The sequence below is a fragment of the Triticum aestivum genome, chromosome 2A (assembly GCF_018294505.1).
Source record: "Triticum aestivum cultivar Chinese Spring chromosome 2A, IWGSC CS RefSeq v2.1, whole genome shotgun sequence".
Classification (NCBI taxonomy): domain Eukaryota; kingdom Viridiplantae; phylum Streptophyta; class Magnoliopsida; order Poales; family Poaceae; genus Triticum; species Triticum aestivum.
Genome location: NC_057797.1, coordinates 276295282 through 276315509, shown reverse-complemented (window position 1 = coordinate 276315509; position 20228 = coordinate 276295282). Strand labels below are relative to the sequence as shown.

At 43.3% G+C, this 20228-nt stretch overlaps 1 long non-coding RNA gene and 1 pseudogene across 2 annotated transcripts; both read left to right on the top strand.

Annotated features, from left to right (window-relative positions):
- The first annotated feature begins 171 nt into the window (after positions 1–171).
- Positions 172–19256, top strand: LOC123188521 (beta-ureidopropionase-like; annotated as a pseudogene).
- Positions 2460–5506, top strand: LOC123188523 (uncharacterized). Of its 2 annotated transcripts, none has more exons than XR_006494754.1 (3): positions 2460–3748; positions 3849–3913; positions 5261–5506. It is a non-coding gene; the product is annotated as an uncharacterized lncRNA (long non-coding RNA). The 2 variants fall into 2 exon arrangements; XR_006494755.1 differs by having other exon boundaries at positions 4006–5506.
- Positions 19257–20228: the final 972 nt, after the last annotated feature.

The following is a 20228-nucleotide window of genomic DNA, read 5'->3' as shown; positions in this document are numbered from 1 at the left end:
ATATATGTGATATTACTGTCTATGTTATTTCCACTATGGGTAGTTTTATCCAATCAAACAACGCCAATGTATGAAATCAAATCACATGTTCTCCTGTAGTAGTAGTATAAGACGAGACGAGCAAGGAGAAATCATGAATCACGCTTCTCTCTCCTCTTGCATAGCGTATGTATGAAGAGGTCCAACAGCAAGCCGCCGTAGGGACAGGAGCAGGGAAAAGGGAAGAAGGCGGCAGGGTCGATCGGAGGCTACGAATCGTTGCACAGGCTCCTCCAGTCCAACCTCTCCCCGACCTCTTCAAGGTACCCGACCCTCGCTCCCTCCCTACCACTGGCTCCGCCTGCTTGGCTGAATTTGGAAACAATTGACTCATTCAGTGTGAGAAAATCCATACTCTATGTAGCAGCTGTAAATGATTCAACTGAAGGCTCCTCACATTTTACATTGAAATCAAATATGTTTCCTATAAAAATATTCAAGGAATTTGTATGTATTTCCAGAGTTCCTAGTCAAACATACCCCTATTTGTTACTCCCTCCCTTCATTATTATAGGATGTTCTACTCCACTACTCCTTCGGTCCATATTAATTATCGATGATTTATTAGAAATATGGATGGGAGACCATGTAGTTTTACTATGGCTGATCCAATGTAGGACGTTTATCTCTGAAACTTTCCAAATTGTGCCACCATGTGAATTTGTGTATGTGATCTGATGGTATTCAAGTACCTGTATTTTTCTTTCACCCCTTTACTTTACTTTCGACATACTCATGGTATTTGGCTTCATTTTGTTTTAGGAATCTATTTAGGCTCAATTTTCTTTCTTACATTGGGCTTTCTTTAACTTATATATTCTCCATCTGGTGATAGGAGGCAGCCCGGTTGCTTTTGGGGCTGAATTGTGCACGCCCTCTCGAGGCTATTTCCCTGCCTAGGGCCACCACTGGTCTTGCCCAAGCGCATAATTTTGATGTGCAAGTTATCTATGAATAAATTGCCTTCATTTTAAATATGTCATTTCTGGACATTCTATTTTGAAGATCAGCAGTACCTAACAACTTGAAACTATTTGTTTGTTTTCTCTTTTTTGAAAGATTTGAACTCTTAGCTACTTGTATGACAGGCATTCAGTTTCAACGCTAACAAAGAGCATATGAGGCAACCGCGAATTGTTCGAGTTGGCCTAATTCAGAACTCAATTGTTGTTCCAACGACTTGTCATTTTGCTGATCAAAAGAAGTCTATCATGGAGAAATTAAAACCCATCATAGATGCAACTGGTGCTTATGGTGTCAATATTTTGTGCTTACAGGTACTTCTAACATTGGTGATTTACTTGTGGTGTTCTCTTATAACTCTTTTCTACATCTTTGTTTTCAAGCCTGGTGTCCTATTAGTCAAAGTGTATGAGACTCTGCTTCACATATCTTGAGCTTCAACTTCTGCCAGCTAAGAAAAGCTCAAGCCTTAATTAAACAGTCGCTTTCTCTACCCATCATCTTGAGAAACTGAAGCCCATCTATTTAAAATAAGCCAGAAGCTATTGAGTAGCCGGTTCTGTCCCTTCGAAATCTCCTCGGTCTCCCATTCCAAGCACCACAGAAGGAATAAAAGTCCTTCCATTTGCGATTACTCAAAAAAAATCCTTTATCTAAACAAACCTTATAGGCTGATACTTCTTACGAAATAGCTTCGCCACCTTCTATTTGCTTATATTTCCACAGAAGCAAATCATTTGTTGTGATCCATACCCTCAAATTTCAGGAAGCCTAGACAATGCCATTTGCCTTCTGCACGCGCGAAAAACGTTGGTGCGAGTTTGCTGAGGCTGTTGATGGAGAATCTACTCGGTTTCTTCAAGAGCTTGCATGGAAATATAACATGGTAATTATTAGCCCGATCCTCGAAAGGGATATAAACCATGGAGAGATTATATGGAATACCGTTGTTGTAATTGGAAATAATGGTAACATAATTGGCATTCATTGAAATGTACGCATATCAGTACATTTTTCTTTCGTTTGGTTCCATTACCTTTTTATTTCCTTATACATGAATGTAGTTGTAGTCTCTAACTGAACACTACTGCAGAATCACATCCCAAGAGTTGGCGACTTCAATGAGAGCACGTACTATATGGAAGGTGAGACTGGGCATCCGGTCTTTGAAACAACTTGTGGCAAAATTTAAAACAATAATGAGGCTAGCCAACTCGCATGGAGAAGGCTCCCTCGACCGGTTCCTTCGTTGGCCGTCAGATCGAGGTAAAATTCCTACCACGCCTCTCATCCACCGTTGGATATTCACTGCATGTTTCACCATGTTATTTCTTTCCCATGTGCATGACCGATGGGCCGCTTCGTCGGTGGGGTCGTCATGTATTGGCTGGGTTCGTTGGTGTGAGGGTCTAATTGGTTGAGCCTCCTGGAAATCCCATTGCCCCCCAATCCCTACAGCCGCCCGCCCGCACCTCTCCCTCCTCCGGTGATTCGGCCCTCCCTCGTCTCAGCCGCCACCCCCACGAACCCTAGCCGCGCCCTCCTGCATCTGTCCTCCTCCCCCTTCCTGGTCTGCCCCCAAGCCCCTCCTCGTCTCCTTGTCGCACCCACCTCATCACCAGCGACGACCGCACCTAAACGCATGAGCTAGCCTAGGAAAAGCGGGGTGGCGCGACGCCCTGGTCGTCGGCCGGCGGGGAGCCTGCGTAGAGGCGGTGGCGGAGACGACCCTAGATGGTGCCCCGCAAGCCGCCCGACCCCCTTCCGTGGATCTGCTCCTCCCATTTCCTTTCCGTTGATTTACTTTTTTTATTCGTGTTTAATCTTCAGGGCCAAGATCTAGACAGGGTGCCTCAACCTCGCCTTCCTCTTCTACCTACTCGCTAATAGAGAGACAACAACAGCGGTGGGAGGAGCCTGGGCGTAGAGGAGAGAAGTGGACGAGGGGGGTGCAAAGCCAGGAGATGGAGGTCGCCGGATAAGCACAGCCGCACAGGGCCTGATCCCGCCGCTGCCAGAGCAGAGTGCAGGACCACACGGGGCCCGATGGGGTGGCCGGGAGCGCGAGCTCCCAAGCAGGGAATGCAGCGGTGCTGGCCTCTCCTCTCCCCGCGCCTCTGTCCTGCGTCGCCACTACCGCCACGGCCTTGCTCGCCATTGCCCTCCCCAAGTGCTTCTTTCCACAAATGGTGACGAGGTAGTGGGATGAGCTGGCCGCCGGCGATAGAGAAGAGGGAGGGGGAGTGGCGGCGGCGGCTGACAAGGGAGGTGGGGAAGGAGGGTTGCAGCGGCTGTGGGGATCGAGGAGAAAAGGGGTAGGGTTTGTGCAGGGGCGGCTGAGGCGAGACGAGGATGGGATTGGGTGCGCTTGCATGGAGGGGATTGGCCAAATCCTCGTTCACGTGCGCGCGGCCTACCCAGCCAATACCCGCGACAAACGAGCCCACCAGTCATAGGCTAGACAACCAAGGCCGGTTCATGGAGGGACCTATGTAGCCTCAACGCCTGGGTGGTGGGAGACTACTACCGCCTCGTCTCCGCTGTCAACGCACTCGAGCCGCCTCTTCGGAGGCTTTCCGACGAACAGGTGGCGTGCCGCGTGGAACACCCCACCCACGATTCCTGATTCCTAATGGCCTTTTGTTGTGCGTATGATGGATTTATGTGTTCCTGCGGCTGAAGGGGAAGACGGAGGAGTTCCGCGCGCGCCTGGGCCGCGGGGAGACGCTCGCCGGCGTTCAGGCAGGTTGGTCCCCTTGTTGTTCCTGTTACTGTTAGTGTTGCATTGCAGCGTTCCCTTCGAGTTGTCGTCTGATATGCGTTGGTGTGTGTTTGCTTCTATCCAGAGGCGTTTTCTGTGGTGAGGGAGGTGGCAAAGAGGACGCTCGGCATGCGACACTTTGATGTTCAGGTATACCAGTTTTGCTCTGTTAGGATGTTCAGGTAATGCACGAGTTTGTTTGGGAGTGATTGAGCTTCGTTTGATTGATGTTTTTGTGTTAGATTATTGGTGGCGCTGTGCTCCACGATTCCAGATGGCAACGGGGACGAAACCCATTGGGTTTTGCCTTCCCGAACCCATCCCCACGAGAAAATCGCAAACCCATCCCCGTCCCCATCACCATGTGCGGGGCTAGTTTTTCGCCCGTCCCCTAAACCCATCGGGTTTCGGGGAACCCACGGAAAACCCATGAGAAAATAAAAACATTTAAACAAACATAGTGGCGACAAAAAATAACATTTGAATAGCAAAACAAGCACATTTCGGCAGCATAACTGGAGCAAATTTTAACAAAAAACAATAGTAGATGGTTCAACAGCTATATAGAGTGTATTTTAGCAGAGTTAAACAACATACATAGTATATTTCGGAGGCAGCAAACATAACATAGTAGCAACAATGATATCATTTCAGCAGCAACATAGTATATTTCAGCAGCAAAACAACTGCAAATTTCAGCACAATACTCAGGAATAACATCAACTAAAAGAAGCCTATTTCAGCACAACTATAGCCCATTTCAACAACGAAGATAAGCATATTTCAGCAACAAACAGGAGCATATTTCAATAAAAAAATGTATTTTGCCGGGTTTCGAGTTCGGGGACTACCGAAACGGGTGCAAACCCATGAAACGTGTCGGGTTGTATAATGTGCCTAACAACAGCCCCGCGGGGATGAAAAGATGTCCATCCTCGTCCCCTAATAGGGTAAAAACCCGCGGGGACACGGGTTTCGGGGCCCCGTTGCCATCTTGATCCACGATGGGTGCATTGCGGAGATGAAGACTCGCGAGGGGAAGACACTCGTGTTGACCTTGGCAGCTTATCTCAATGCACTGACTGGGGATGGAGTTCATGGTACTGTATGCATTTAGATTATTTGCGTTTTGCCAATCAAAAATTCTGACTTAAACTGGAGTACCATTGAGTCTATCATGGCATTGTGCATGGATGAGCGCAATGCACACGCTCGTTCTTTTGTTCTTAAATACCACCATATTCCCCAACCGTAGTTTCCTAAAATGATACTATTAAATAATTTATGCATGAGTATATATAAGATATTTTTGTTACTCGGATTATAACTCTCGCCTGTGTTTGTTGATCCAAACAAAGATGTTTATTCAGGGTTAGTTTGTTGATATTATACATTGATTTGATCCACTTTCCACATTTCCATTGTTGAACCCTAAACAGGCATCCATGTCCTTGGTCCCACTTCTTTACATTTATAAGCACTGTAATCCTTTTTCAGTGGTGACTGTAAATGATTATTTGGCACAGCGAGATGCTGAATGGATGGGCCGCGTTCATCGTTTTCTTGGCCTAACTGTCGGTCTAATTGAGGTATACTTCTACATAATGTTGTTGTCATACTTTCTAGACTACCTTGTCGTTCTGGCTTGGAACCAGTCAGTTTCTGCGCTTCTGCGCTGTTACAGTATTTTTATATAAATGTATGATCGGAGGCAAACATTTAACCTTCTTTCACTCTTTCATCTGTGGCATATGCATAGGCGGGTATGAAGTCTAATGAGAGGAGAGTGTAACATCCCAAATTTCCAATTTGGAATGTTATGCATTAGATCATCATCACATATCATATTTCATTGCATTTTGGTTTGATCCTAGAAATTATACGCAACTCAAGGACCCACGGAGAGAGTTAGGGATTTCGTTATTTTTATATTTGACTTTTCTCAAATTTTGAAAAGAGGATTGTTTGATTTTAATTATTTTCTCTTCGAATATTTCTTTTATGAAAATAAAAAGAGAGGGGATAAAATGACTTCCCAAAATAAAGAAATATAGGAGATTTAATATTGAAATCAAATAAGATTTTATTCGGAGTTTTTATCGCTACTTTATTGAATTAGGAAAAATATGTGTTTTTAAAAATAGCATTAGAGGCCCAAATAAATGTTCACCTTGTCCGGTAGATTTTTAGAGGATGGGGAAATTTTATTTTAGGATTTTTGAAGTCTGTTTAGTATTTCTTTTATTCATTTTTCTGAGCGGATTTTTTTTAAAAGGGGAACCGACCTACGGGCCGTATCCGGCCCGGACTCCTCCCCAGGCCCCTCCTTATAAGCCGGCCCCCTGCTCCCGCAGCCCACCGCCGCCGCCAGCCCACCCCGCGCCCAAACCATAGCGCGCCGCCAGCCGCCGCAGCCGCCGCCGAGCCGCCGCTGTCGCCCGCCGTTGCCGAAGCCGCCGCCCGCCGGATCTCGTGGCCGTTGACCGCCTTTGACCAGTCGGTTTTCTTAGGTTAAAATCGTGGTTTTTTATTTTTTCGGTTTAATTTGTTAGATCGGTTTTTCCGTCGATTTATTTATTTTGCGGACGTGCGTTCGTTTAAACGAACGCCATTCACCCGTTAGTCACAAACAGCGAACGTTCGTTCGTTAGCCAGTTCGTCAGTTTTTCATTTTCTCGGGTTTTTCGTGATTATTTTCGATCGTGATTTCTGGTCCAATTTTTGTTTTAGTTTATCTCTTCGCTCGTTAGTCGGAATCAGTCGATTCAATCGCCTAGATCTTCGTCTCGAAGCCCTCTTTCTGTTTAACCAACTTAAACAAGATTTTGCTACTGTAAAATTTGACTTTAGTCGAGATTAGTAAACGAATATTGTTTCTTTCGCAGTTTTGAGTTTCATTGCTTCGCTTGATTTGATTCTTTTTGCAAACCAGAGTTATTAAGTTGAACTTTCTGGTTAGATATTCTTATTTGAGTTTTACCTGTGCCTCTAGTTGAGTGATTATTGTATGCTTGTATGTTTGCGACATAGTACTCGGAGTGCGAAGCGTGCTACTACGAGTCTCTAGGTTTTGCGGATCATCAGCAAGGCAAGTAATACTTTGATCATACCTCTTTACTAACCAGTTTTATTGCACTAGATCAATCCTCAAACACTTGCATGATTAGGATCTGACTAAATTATGGTTTTTGGGAAGTAGCTGAGGTAGTACCTATGCACCTGTTTATTTTCAAACCTTGGGAGTTACCTCTACGTTGCTTATTTCGCTATGCTATGCTCATAGACGTGGATTGGGTTTGAGAGTATTCATGACAGATGTGAGTTTGTTAACTAATGGTTCAATTTAAGGTGGCAACTTAAATACACATCTGGGTGGATTGTTTGTGGACACCTGGAGTACCCAGTGTTGTCCTAGGATATCCCGGATGACCCGTGTGATCATCCTACGGCCCGCCACCCAGGCTCAAAGAGATCATAAGATTATTCATGCTAGAAACTTCCGCGTGCAGCCACAAGCTATTATGGGCTCTAGCATAGTTGAGTAAGTTGCGTGAAGCTCTTGAAGAGGTAGCCTAGCAGATGTAGTGGGTTGTAGGTGGTATAGTCTACCCAGAGTAGAGAGTTAATGCTTCAGAAAGACTGTGTCTCGAATATCCGACCATGGATGTATTCGAGTCTTGTGGGGAAAAGTGAGCAAACCTCTGCAGAGTGTATAAACTAATCATGGTTAGCCGTGTCCCCGGTTATGGACATCTTGAGTATCTGGTTCTTGAATTATCATGATTGATCTCATCACTCTTAAGATAAATTGATTGGGTTTAATGATGATGTTTAATTGGGATTGAGTTGGAGGAACCTTCTCAATGTTTAACAACTACCATGATAGTTAAATAAATTTATTCCTTTGTTGTAGGGAAAAATTAGCTTTTCGCAAAAACATATTACCATACAGCCTCCACCAGCCAAATATGCATGTAGTGATAGCAATTATTCTGTTCATTATTCTCTTATGTTACTTTGCCAGCATATTCCGTGTGCTGACCCGTTCCGGGCTGCAACGTTCATGTTGCAGACTTTTCAGACGACGAGTAAGGAGCCATAGGTCGTTGTCATTCACTCAGTGATGCCGTTGGAGTTGATAGACTCACGTTATCTTCCAAGCCTTTCGTTGTTATCAATTTAGATGGCCTTAAGCCATATTTATTGGTTTATGTTCTCTTTTGAGACATTCGATGTAATAAGTGTGTGATTGCTACTCTGTTATAAATCCTCAAGTACTGTGCGTGTCAGCATTACCGATCCAGGGATGACACTGATGCACAGAGATCGGACTGTTTGATGTTTGGTCGCTAGAAGATGGTATCAGAGCACACGCTGACTGTAGGACACGATCACTAAGCTAAAATCCCAGATCACTACTCCCTTCTCATCTCTGACCTCTCTTCATCTTCTACTCTTTAGGATGGCGGATGCGAGGAACAAGTTTGCACAATCGAATGAAGACACACCCTTTGGACGACACTTGAAGGAAGTCACTAGGTACATGAACATCGGAATACCAAGCTTCACCGGGACCTACAACGTCACTTTACCAAAAGAGGAGCGCTGGATGATCCAAGTTCAAGTTCCAGGAAGGACGTTCATGCCAGTCACTGAGCCCATAGAGTTTTCCTTTGACGCACCCACCTGGAGTCTAGGCAAGAGCATGGCCGCCCACATCACCATGGGACACATTGGAGAAGTTTACCACATGGATCTCAAGGATACTATTTACCAGATTTGTGGGCGCCGAAATGACCAATGGAAGATGATCAGCACCAGGAAGGATAGATCTATTGCAGCTTTTATCCAGGAGTTAAACCAGCACATTCGCCGCCAGGAGAACCAGATGTGCGCAGGCATGATAGATCTGAAGAAGGCAATGACAAGGATCACCGAGCTTGAAGAGGAACTCAAGGCTACTCGCGAAGATTATGAGGAGGAAATCATCGTACTAGTGGAGAAAAATGACGACCTGACAAGAAAGCTGAGAGTATTCATGGGAGACCCTGCACCAGGAGGAGAAGATGACGATTCCACCTACCCGGAGAACTATATCCTCATCGACGACACCGACTCGGACCCCGACGATAGCGATGATGACTTTGTTGATGAAGCTGGAGCAGATATTATGGAGTCTTCTACCGAGCAATTTTTTCTAGTCGACCACCATAACAGTAGTAGTATTCCCCCATGTATATAGTATAGTCCGAGCACTTTTGTCACGATAGTTAGACCGATTGTATGCCCTTGTTTAAATTGATTGAAGTGATATGATTGTGTTTGTCTCATGTGCATATGGGTAGTGTTTTTCCCCTAGACCCCATTCTACTCTATTTTCCCATCCTTTCTAAATCCATCAGATGCCTCCGAGACACGACAATGGATTTGCTTTCCCATCGGAGCTCACCTAGTTGATCCAGCAGCAGAATGCTTTGATGCAGATTCTAGTCTAGAACCAGAATTAGGGGAACAACAACAATAACAACAATCCACCACCACCACCACCCGTTGATCACTTAGCCCGATTTCTAAGGCTGAATCCGCCGGTGTTCTCCAGTAGCATCGAGCCGATAGTTGCAGATGATTGGCTCCGCAAGATTGGAAGGGAGTTGACCACTGCAGGATGCACATATGCTGAAAGAGTGCGTTTTGCCTCACATCAGCTTGATGGACCCGCAGCAGCATGGTGGGAGAATTACACTGTCACCTATCCCATCCACACTGTTACATGGGACCAGTTTTAGCAGGCCTTCCGCACTGCCCATGTATCAGCAGGAGCTATGACCATGAAGAAGCGTGAGTTTCGCAACTTACGCCAAGGAGGACGCACTGTTGGACAATATGCGGATGACTTTAGCAAGCTAGCACGTTATGCCCCAGATGATGTTGCTACAGATGCAACTAAACAGGAGAAGTTTCTGGAAGGACTGAATGATGAGCTGAGCATGCAGTTGATGGTAGCAACCTTTAATAACTACCAAGAGTTGGTAGATAGAGCTCTCATGATTGAAGGGAAGCAGCAACAGATTGACAACCGTAAGAGGAAGTATGGACACGGGAAGTATAATTTTGGAGCTTAGCAGAGACCCTGTTTTACCCCAAACTCGGGAGGACCCCTTCAACATAACCATGGAGGTCACAACCACAATTGAGGGATTTCGCACAACCATAGTGGCCCCGGGAATGGAAATGGTAATGGAGGAAGCAACAACCAAAACCGTACCAACCCTGCAACGCCCGCCAAGAAGGATCTAAGTCACATTACTTGTTTCAAGTGCGAGAAGAACAGACATTATGCCACAGAATGTTCTGAAGCAAACAATGGAAATGGCAATGGAAGCTCTGGGAAGAAGCTCAACCCTTTCAACAGGGGACAAGTGAACCATGTTAGCGTGGAGGAGATTGAAGCGCAACCCGATGCAGTAATAGGTAAGTTTATGATTAAGTCATTTACTGCAACCGTTCTTTTTGATACTGGTGCATCACATTCATACATATCAAGGGGATTTGTGGATAAGTTTAAACTGCCAACCCAAACCCTTAGGACACCCATGTTAGTAACCTCGCCAGGAGCAGAGTATATGGCTAGCCTTTGGTGTGATCGGTTACCATTAAGGATTGGTAACTACCTATTTCCCTCTGACCTAATAGTATTGGAGTCACAAGGACTGGATGTGATATTAGGCATGGATTGATTATCGAAGTATGAAGGGAAAAATGACTGCGCCATTAAGTCGATTTTGCTTACCACCCCAGAAGGAAGAAGGATCAAGTATGTATCCCGGCATGTGCCGAACAGGACTCGAGTAAATTCCTTATCAGGAGTTGTACAGGAGGAAGTACCAGTGGCGAAGGATTTCTCGGATGTATTTCCAGAGGAGTTGCCAGGCATGCCACCGGATAGAGACATTGAGTTTTTGATCGAACTTTTGCTAGACACAGGGCCAATATCTAAGAGACCGTATAGGATGCCCGCAAAGGATTTAGAGGAAATTAAAAAGCAGATTAAGGAGTTACTGGATAAAGGATATATTCGCCCAAGCTCGTCACCTTGGGGATCACCAGTGCTTCAAGTGGAGAAGAAGGATGGATCGCTGAGGATGGTTGTTGACTATCGTGGATTGAATGAGGTGACGATCAAGAACAAGTACCCACTACCGATGATCAATGATTTGTTTGACCAGCTGCAAGGAGCTAAGGTGTTTTCCAAGATCGATCTGCGACTAGGGTACCACCAGCTGAAGATTCGAGAGCAGGATATACCCAAGACAACTTTTACCACAAGGTACGGGCTATATGAGTATACCGTTATGTCATTTGGTCTGACTAACACACCTGCCTATTTCATGAACATGACGAACAAGGTGTTTATGGAGTTTTTGGATAAGTTCATCGTGGTGTTCATTGATGATATTCTGGTCTACTCGAAGAATGAAGAAGAGCATAAGGAGCATCTGCGTTTGGTACTTGGAAAGCTCAGAGAACACCGGCTATATGCCAAGTTCAGCAAGTGTGAGTTTTGATTAACGGAAGTTGGATTCCTCGGACATGTTATATCCGAAGAAGGAATAGCCGTAGACCCTACCAAGGTTGTCACTGTGACAAATTGGGAAGCACCCACGTCAGTTGGAGAGATCTGGAGTTTTCTTGAACTCGCAGGATACTACCGGAGGTTCATCAAGAATTTCTCGAAGATTTCAAAGCCCATGACTGAGTTGTTGAAGAAGGACACCAAGTTCAAATGGACTGGGGAATGTGAGGCCAGTTTTCAGGAGTTGAAGAAACGCTTGGTTACAACTCTAGTGTTGATTCTTCTAGATCAACACAAGGATTACCAGGTGTATTGTGACGCTTCTCGTTGAGGACTTGGAGCAGTGCTTATGCAGGAAGGAAGAGTTGTTTCATATGCCTCACGACAGCTCAAACCCCATGAGTTGAATTATGCTACCCATGATTTGGAGTTAGCAGCCGTAGTGCATGCGTTGAAGACATGTATACATTTTCTCATCGGAAACCATTATGAGGTGTACACGGATCACAAGAGTTTGAAGTATATCTTCACGCAGAAGGAGTTGAATCTCATATAGAGGAGATGGTTGGAGCTCATTAAGGATTATGATATGAAGTTGCATTATCATCCCGGAAAGGCTAACATAGTAGCCGATGCGTTGAGCCGCAAGAGCCATGTCAATACACTCATGACTGGAGAGTTACCCAAGGAGTTAGCAGAGGATCTTCGTGAGCTATGTTTGAAAATAGTTCCGAGAGGTTATGTAACAACATTGGAGATTCAGACTACTTTGATGGATAAGATCAAAGAAGCTCAGAAGACGGACAAGGAGATTGCTAAGATAAAAGAGAGGATGAGCAAAGGAAAAGCTAAGGGATTTCGTGAGGATGAGCACGATACCTTATGGTTTGAGGATCGTGTTTATGTGCCTAATGATTCGGAGATCAGGAAGTTGATTCTGCAAGAGGCCCATGATTCGCCGTATTCGATTCACCCAGGAAATACCAAGATGTATCTGGATTTGAAGAATAGTTTCTGGTGGACCAGAATGAAGAAGGATATTGTGGAGTATGTAGCAGTTTGTGATGTATGTCAGAGAGTGAAGGCAGAACATCAGAAGTCAGCTGGATTGATACATCCATTGCCGATACCCGAATGGAAGTGGGATAAACTAGGCATGGACTTTATCATGGGATTGCCCAGGACCCGTTCAGGCTATGACTCGATATGGGTTGTAGTCGATCGTTTGACGAAGGTAGCTCATTTCATTCCAGTCAAGACCACGTACACCAATTCTAAGTTGGCAAAGATATACATGACTAGGATCGTATGTCTGCATGGAGTTCCGAGGACCATCGTATCAGATAGAGGAACCCAGTTTACCTCAAAGTTTTGGAATCAGTTGCATGAGACTCTGGGAATCAGGCTAGAGTTCAGTACAACCTTTCACCCGCAGACAGACGGACAAACTGAGAGAGTCAATCAAATTTTGGAAGACATGTTGAGAGCTTGTGCGCTAGACTATGGATCTAGTTGGGACGACAATTTGCCTTATATAGAGTTCTCTTACAACAACAACTATCAAGCCAATATGAAGATGGCCCCTTTCGAAGCATTGTACGGAAGGAGGTGCAGGACACCATTGTTGTGGGATGAAGTTGGAGACCGTCAGTTATTTGGACCAGATTTGATTAAAGAGTCTGAAGAGAAGGTTAAGCTGATTCGTGATAGACTCAAGGTAGCCCAGTCCAGGCAGAAGAGTTATGCGGATTCTAAACGCAAGGAGATAGTTCACGAAGTTGGAGACAGAGTGTATCTTCGTGTATCACCACTCCGAGGAGTGAAGCGCTTTGGAGTTAAGGAAAAGTTAGCACCACATTTTAGGGGACCATACCGTGTTTTGGAACGTATGGGAGAAGTTGCTTACAAGTTGGAATTGCCCGAATGATTGTTAGGAGTTCACAATGTGTTCCACGTTTCTCAGTTAAAGAAGTGCCACGCAGAGATGGCTGATATTCCTCTGAGAGATACAGTGCCACTGGAAGCGATTCAGTTGGATAGCGACCTGACCTACGAGGAGAAACCAGTTAAGATTCTTGAGTTTGCCAGCCGAGTCACATGCAGCAAGGTTATCAAGTTCTGTAAGGTTCAGTGGAGCCACCATACTGAGGATGAAGCCACCTGGGAACAAGAGGAAGACCTACGGAAGGATCACCCTCGCCTATTTTCTAGCCAACCCGAATCTCGAGGACGTGGTTCATCTTAAGGGGGTAGGTTTGTAATATCCCAAATTCCCAATTTGGAATGTTATGCATTAGATCATCATTGCATATCATATTTCATTTGCATTTTGGTTTGATCCTAGAAATTCTACGCAACTCAAGGACCCACAGAGAGAGTTGGGGATTTTGTTATTTTCATATTTGAGTTTTCTCAAATTTTGAAAAGAGGATTGTTTGATTTTAATTATTTTCTCTTCGAATATTTCTTTTATGAAAATAAAAAGAGAGGGGATAAAATGACTTCCCCAAAATAAAGAAATATTGGAGATTTAATATTAAAATCAAATAAGATTTTATTCGGAGTTTTTATCGCTATTTTATTTGAATTAGGAAACGTATGCGTTTTTCAAAATTGCATTAGAGGCCCCAATAAATATTCACCTTGTCCGGTAGATTTTTAAAGGACGGGGAAAATTTATTTCAGGATTTTTGGAGCCGTTTAGTATTTCTTTTATTCGTTTTTCTGAGCGGAATTATTTAAAAAAAGGGGAACCGACCTACGGGTCGTATCCGGCCCGGACTCCTCCCGAGGCCCCTCATAAGCCAGCCCCTGCCCCCGCAGCCCACTGCCGCCGCCAGCCCACCCCGTGCCCAAACCCTAGCGCACCGCCAGCCGCCGCCGCCGCCTCCCGCTGCCGTGCCGCCGCCCGCCGTCGCCGGAGCCGACGCCGCCGCCCGCCGGATCTCGTCCCCGTTGACCAGTCGGTTTTCTTCGGTTAAAATCCCGTTTTTTTATTTTTCCGGTTTAATTTGTTAGATTGGTTTTTTCGACGGTTTATTAATTTTGCGGACGTTCGTCTGTCTGTTCATTTAAATGAACTCCGTTCACCCGTTAGTCACAGACAGCGAATGTTCGTTCGTTAGCCTGTTCGTTAGTTTTTCTTTTTCTCAGGTTTTTCGCGATTATTTTCGATCGCGATTTCTGATCCGATTTTCGTTTTAGTTTATCTATTCACTCGTTAGTCGGAATTAGGCGATTCAAGCGCCTAGATCTTCGTCTCGAAGCCCTCTTTCTGTTTAACCAACTTAAACAAGATTTTGCTACTGTAAAATTCGACTTTAATCCAGATTAGTAAACGAATCTTGTTTCTTTCGCAGTTTGAGTTTCGTTGCATCGTTTGATTTGATTCTTTTTGCAAACCGGAGTTCTTAAGTTGAACTTTCTGGTTAGATATTCTTATTTGAGTTTTACCCGTGCTTCTAGTTGAGTGATTATTGTATGCTTGTCTGTTTGCAATAGAGTACCCGGAGTGCGAAGCGTGCTACTACGATCTCTAGGTTTTGCGGATCATCAGCAAGGCAAGTAACACTTTGATCATGCCTCTTTACTAACCAGTTTTATTGCACTAGATCAATCCTCAAACACTTGCATGATTAGGATCTGACTAAATTGTCGGTTTTGGGAAGTAGCTGAGGTAGTACCTATGCACCTATCTATTTTCAAACCTTGGGAGTTACCTCTATGTTTCTTATTTCGCTATGCTATGCTCGTAGACGTGGATTGGATTTGAGAGTATTCATGACAGATGTGAGTTTGTTAACTAATGGTTCAACTTAAGGTGGAAACTTAAATACACATCTGGGTGGATTGCTTGTGGACACCTGGAGTACCCAGTGTTGTCCTAGGATATCCCGGAGGACCCGTGTGATCATCCTACGGCCCGCCACCTAGGCTCAAAGGGATCATAAGATTATTCATGCTAGAAACTTCCGCGTGCAGCCACAAGCTATTATGGGCTCTAGCATAGTTGAGTAAGTTGCGTGAAGCTCTTGAAGAGGTAGACTAGCAGATGTAGTGGGTTGTAGGTGGTATAGTCTACCCAGAGTAGAGAGTTAATGCTTCAGAAAGACTGTGTCTCGAATCTCCGACCATGGATGTATTCGAGTCTTGTGGGGAAAAGTGAGCAAACCTCTGCAGAGTGTATAAACTAATCCTGGTTAGCCGTGTCCCCGGTTATGGACATCTTGAGTATCTGGTTCTTGGATTATCATGATTGATCTCATCACTCTTAAGATAAATTGATTGGGTTTAATGATGATGTTTAATTGGGATTGAGTTGGAGGAACCTTCTCAATGTTTAACAACTACCATGATAGTTAAATAAATTTATTCCTTTGTTGTAGGGAAAAATTGGTTTTTCGCAAAAACATATTACCATACAGCCTCCACCAGCCAAATATGCATGTAGTGATAGCAATTATTCTGTTCATTATTCTCTTATGTTACTTTGCCAGCATATTCCGTGTGCTGACCCGTTCCGGGCTGCAAAGTTCATGTTGCAGACTTTTCAGACGATGAGTAAGGAGCCATAGGTCATTGTCTTTCACTCAGTGATGCCGTTGGAGTTGATGGACTCACGTTATTTTCCAAGCCATCCGTTGTTATCGATTTAGATGGCCTTAAGCCATATTTATTGTTTAATGTTTTCTTTTAAGACATTCGATGTAATAAGTGTGTGATTGCTACGCTGTTATAAATCCTCAAGTACTGTGTGTGTCAGCATTACCGATCCAGGGATGACACTGATGCATAGAGATCAGACTGTTTGGGGTATGGTCGCTACAGAGAGCCAACTATATGCGTGACATTACATACAGTAATAACTCGGTAAGATGCTCAGTAGGACAACAACTTTTAGATAGTTCTATAGTGGCTATTCATCCGAGGACCTTTCTTCTTCTTGCAACTTGGTATTATATGTTAAAGTTGTCTTCATTTCAAATTAGAAGTAATAATAAAATAAGTTGTCTTTGAATCTTCTATGAGAATCTGCCTGTGAGCTGCGACCATACTTGTTAATGAACCCTTTACCTGCTTATCTTGGTTATGTAGTACTTTATGGTGATATCCCATATCAGTATCCTTGTCTAATTTAAGATTGCTTTTCTTACTATGAAGAAGATTTGTGCTACGGTAGTGTTCTTCGGTTTCTGGTGTTTAGATGCCAGTTCATTGTTGAGACAGTTCTGCTATGTCCGTCTTGTGGAAAATGCAGTAAGTAAATTTTGTTTTCTGGACATTTTTGCAGATCCTATTTTCCAAATGAAAAATAAATAGATACAGAGAGGTATAAATTCAACAAAAAACTTTTTTTGTTTAAAAGGTTATTCCATTTGTCACCTACTGTACTTGCCCATGACTAAAACAATTAATACATGGTTTTCTTTTCAAAGCATGCACGGAATTAGTAGGCCTCTGCGCAACGGGTTTAGTGCTGCCAGGAGATTAAGTATATTCATGAAGTTGTGCAAAGTTTAAAATTGGTTGCGGTATCTCACATTTGTCAAATCCTCATATGTTGCTGGTAGTCATGCCTATGCCCAGAATATTAAGTAAGCTTGTGCTATGTTGTGACTAAATAAAGAAATGTTCAGACTTATCTTTTGTTTGCTCTACTTGAAGTGTCCAGGGTTTACCCAGAGGGCAATTATATGTTTCCTACTGCCTTCTCCCGCGCGACGTCAAGAAAATCCCTGATGTTTATGTTTTACTTGGCCTAAGTTTTGGTTTTCAATTTGATATTTCTACTTGCTTTTGCTTAGTAATATTATGTACTGTTTTCTAGCTCTAGGCCTACTTGCGTTCAAGGTTCAGTTGATTGTTTTTCTTAAGGGTGTTTTTTTTAATTAGTGGCATCAACATGTGACACTAATTCCATTGTGCATTGTATTGTGAATTTTCCAAACAACACCATTATGGTAAATAGAGATGCTAATGAGAAAAACAGAGATGCTAAGAGGCAACCTTTTGGGGATATAAACAACAACATGGCTTATGAGTCCGAAGAGAGCTCGAGTGGTGTCTTTTGGTTCTTGAAGCCCTGCACTTTCCTGGTGGAGTAGCAGCAAAATAATTCAGAGGCTTTAAAGCTACTATGTACTTAGGATCAATTCTTGGTCTTGGTTTGAAATACTCCCCACTTCCTCCTATTTGATTGATTCGTCCGATGGACATTTTGTCAAGCAAATAAATAGAAGGCATATGTATTATTACGAGTGAAGCCATCGATACAAGTTAAGATATTAATAATCCCATATGTGGAATTCGAGATATAGAGAAATGTTATTATTCTTCTGCTAATTGGTTGCTTGACCAAATGTACTGTAAATGACGTTATTATTGTTCAAGATATACATAAATGTTGTTGTTCTTCATTGTAGTGGATGATATCCATCCCAATTATTGAGATGATGGGAGTACTACTAAGGAGTTTTCTGTCTGACTGAACGAAGCTGCTGTGGAAGAAGGGATAAATAAGTGTCGAGGAAGAAGGGATAAATAAGTTGCTCCATTCATGGGCCGAACTGGCTGCCATATGACTGCTTTGAAATATACATGTGGTTAAGTGGTACATAAATACTTTTTTTTTCAAACATACGAAAACAAATTGATAGAAACACTACTCTTTTTAAAATAGTATAAGGCCTCATTAACTGATTTCATACATGGTGTTAAGTATGCATATGTTCTTAGGCAAAAAGATATCCACTAATTTTTATATAAAAGGGTCTAAACTTTTACCGCGGGTGCTTGCTCAAATAAAAGATTATTGAAAATACATATATTTTGAATGCGATGTGGATTTTAATAAGACTCTCCGCTACCAAAGTAAAATGTGCATGTACATCGTATGTAGACAACAAACCTATACTTTTTATTTTATCAAAGGGGGTTAAATTTGTTACTGTATGTGCATGCTCACAAGTAAAACAACTAATACATGTTTTTTCTACATGCACACATGGATTAAAAAAGATGCACGTATTTCCAGCGGCATAACTTTGAATGGGACTGTGTGCTACCAAATTAGAATGTCTATATGCATCTCATTATAGACAACAAAATACCTTAGTTTCATACTAAATGGGATTAGATTTGTTCTATGCTACTAAATTTAAATGTGTATATACATCTATTATAGACAACATGTCCCCGCTCTCCCCAACTAAGAGAGATAAAATTTGTTGTTATATGTGATTGCCCATAATAAAATCAACTAAACCATGGATTTCTTTTCATCGCTAACATGAAATCAGTAGGTCTCTACGCCATTTGGCGCAACGGGTCCACTAGTTGTTGTAAACATTTGCTACGGCATGCATCATCGTCTCAATTGGCTTGCATTTGGCCTCAATGCAGTTGAATTAGTTTTCAACCCATCTGCAACCGTCGGTGAACTCAGTGAACCAATGTGGCCTATTGAGGTTAGATAAAACTATTCACGTGGCATTTGTTATTATTTATCTTGTTATTCATGCTGGAGCAACCCTGATGATGCTAAGTTGGTCCATTTTAGGGAAGGAATGCTGCAATAGAAAATAGCTACTTTGTCAGATCAATGAACCGGGTAGGCACAGAAGTATTCCCAAACCCATTCACTTCTGGTGATGGGAACCTCAGCATGCCGACTTTGGTCATTTCTATGGATCCAGCCATTTCTCAGCGCTTGATGCTTCCTACACCCCGCCACTATCGCGCTATCGAGATGGCTTGATGATATCTGACATGGACCTTAACTTATGCCGCCAGATCAAAGACAAGTGGGCCTTCCGCATGACTGCTCGGTATGACATGTATGCTAACTTGCTTTCAGAGTACTTGAAGCCAAATTTTAAGCCTCAAGTCATTGTCGATCCCTTGATAAGTAAGAGGGCTTAATTCAGGGTCAGTTGGGTCTACGCGGACAAAGTCGATGTCCTTTACCTTTTTTCATATATATTGTATAAAAATAAGAATAAAATCAGTATACATCTTTTGATTAAGTTTCCCTGGTCTGACTTTCCCCAATGTTAAAGTCATCCATGCTCATTCTTTTTATGTTGTAAATTTCCAAGCAAATGTTCTTTGAATAAAATACACCACACAATGGCCCATAGATCAAAAGAATTGGATTTACATTATAGATGTTTTACAACCAAGGAACATTGTTCAAAGATGTAGCACCACAGGACAGGCTTTTTCTATGCAGATCTGGCAACCTCTGCTAGCCTTCGCATAATATTGATCCTAAGACGCCACCTTCACACAACGTACACGTGCATGGCATGTGGTGGAACGACAGGTATCACAACACAGATAATGAAATAATCTGCAGAAACAATCACTACAAAAAAATACACTTCCGTGATGATACGTGTTTGTCACAGTAGGTGAGGGAGTCCTGGATTAAGGGGTCCTCAAGTATCCGGCATGTGTATTATGGGCCGGATTGATGGGCCGTGAAGATACAAAGTAGAAGGCATTCCCCCGTGTCTGGATGGGACTCTCCTTTGCATAGATGGCAATATTGGCGTCCGGATGTATAGATTCCTGCTTCTATAAACTGACTCTTTACAACCCTAGGCCCCTCCGGTGTCAATATAAACCGGAGGGTTTAGTCCGTAGAGACAATCAAAATTCATATAGGCAAGACATCTAGGGTTTAGCCATTATGATCTCGAGGTAGATCAACTCTTATAACCCCTATACTCATCAAAGTCAATCAAGCAGGAAGTAGGGTTTTACCTCCATTGAGAGGGCCCGAACCTGGGTAAACATCGTGTCCCCTTCATCTCATGTTATCCTCGATCCTCGCACGCATAGTTCGGGACCCATTACCTGAGAACGGCCGATTTTGACACCGGCATTGGT